The following is a 1,611-nucleotide window of genomic DNA, read 5'->3' on the forward strand; positions in this document are numbered from 1 at the left end:
GAAAGTGGCTACTGGAAAGACAGAAGAGAAGAAGTTGATCAGAGATTTTGATGAAAAGCAACAGGAAGCAAGTGAGATGCTGGCAGATATGGGAGAGGAAGTACGTTACGCACTGCTATCTTTCCAGAGCCCTATGATGTAAGTGTCAAATCTACCGAAGGATCTTGCCAGCCCCACCGGGCAGTGAGAAGCTCACCTTTGATGGCCACACCTGGGGGCCAAGGTCACATGTGGCACAGACACTGTAGAGAACCAGCAGTCTCCACGGGCGTTGCTTTTACCAGGCACTGCCAGCCTCGCCGGCCGCCCAGAGTAGTGAGCATTCTCTCTCTCTTTTTTTTTAAATTTCATTTTTAGAGACAGAGGAAAGGAGAGAGAGAGGGAGGAAGAGAAACATCAATGTGAGAGCAAAACATCAATCGGCTGCCTCTTGCATGTCCCCTATTGGGGATCCAGCCCGCAACCCAGGCATGTGCCCTGACTGGGACTAGAACCCACAACCTTTCCATGCATGAGCAATGCCCAACCAACTGAGCCACACCGGCCAGGGCGAGTATTGAGCGTTCTCAGCAGATTGCTGCAGAGACCAACCAGAATGGCTCAGAAACCACAGAAGAGCTGGGCGGGGGCTGGGGGGCAAGGCTCGTGCACCAAGAATAGACTGGTAAACACAAGTGAAAACTTGAGCAAATGTTGGAAGTTTCTCATCCACGTCCAGATAAGTGACAACCGACGAGCTGCTGCTTCCCATGGCCGTCTCCCTGGAGCTGGCCATCTGGGGGGGCCTGGCTCAGCACACGTTCTCTCCCAGGCGAGGAAGGGTCCACGCCCCAGAACTCTGGCCCTGAGGATGAGGGTGCTGGAGATGTGGAACAAGCACATGACTGCTGCAGGTACCGGTGCAAGCGTGCGCTGTGAGCCGGAATGGGGGAGAGGGAGGGAAGAAGAAAAACCAGTGAAATGTGAGGGAACAGCAACAAGACCGGTGTGGCCTCCCAAGGTAGTAATGCCGTCTATGACTTCTTTTAGACAAATAAAATCCCAGCCAGCGTGGCTCAGTGGTTAAGCGTCAACCTATGAACCAAGAGATCACACAGTTCGATTCCCAGTCAGCACATGCCTGGGTTGTGGGCTTGATCCCCAGTAGGGGGCGTGCATGAGGCAGCTGACCATCGATGTTTCCCTCTAACATTGATATTTCTCTCTCTCTCCCTCTCCCTTTCTCTCTCAAAGCAATAAAAACGTTTTTAAAAATAAATAAAAATTTAAAAACCTGCTCCCAATCCCCCCTGCCGCCTGTTGTGTGGTCCAAGCTGGCAGTGCTCAGTTCGCTTCTCTAACCTTACGGCCAGACTAATAATGAAATGTACAGACCCAGTCCTTTCTCCAGCCGGGGCAGCCACCAGTGAACAAGCCCTTCTCACAGGCTTACTCGGGGGCTGAGGAGGTAATGGTGAAGGTTTCGGGCCCACAGCTGGCATCCCAGGAGCATTTTTGACTGATTAGAACTGTCTCACACCTCAGCAGGCCCATCACAATGTCCACCACGTATGAGCACATTCCCATTTCTCACCGGCACCTGGGTGTGCCGCGCTCAGCACCGTCAGGGGT

At 52.8% G+C, this 1,611-nt stretch overlaps 1 pseudogene; it reads left to right on the plus strand.

Moving 5' to 3' along the window:
• The window catches only part of LOC107182360, a 2,693-nt pseudogene extending 1,845 nt beyond the window's left edge, over positions 1-848 (plus strand).
• The last annotated feature ends 763 nt before the right edge of the window (positions 849-1,611 follow it).

Source organism: Myotis davidii, unplaced genomic scaffold (assembly GCF_000327345.1).
Source record: "Myotis davidii unplaced genomic scaffold, ASM32734v1 scaffold390, whole genome shotgun sequence".
Lineage (NCBI taxonomy): Eukaryota > Metazoa > Chordata > Mammalia > Chiroptera > Vespertilionidae > Myotis > Myotis davidii.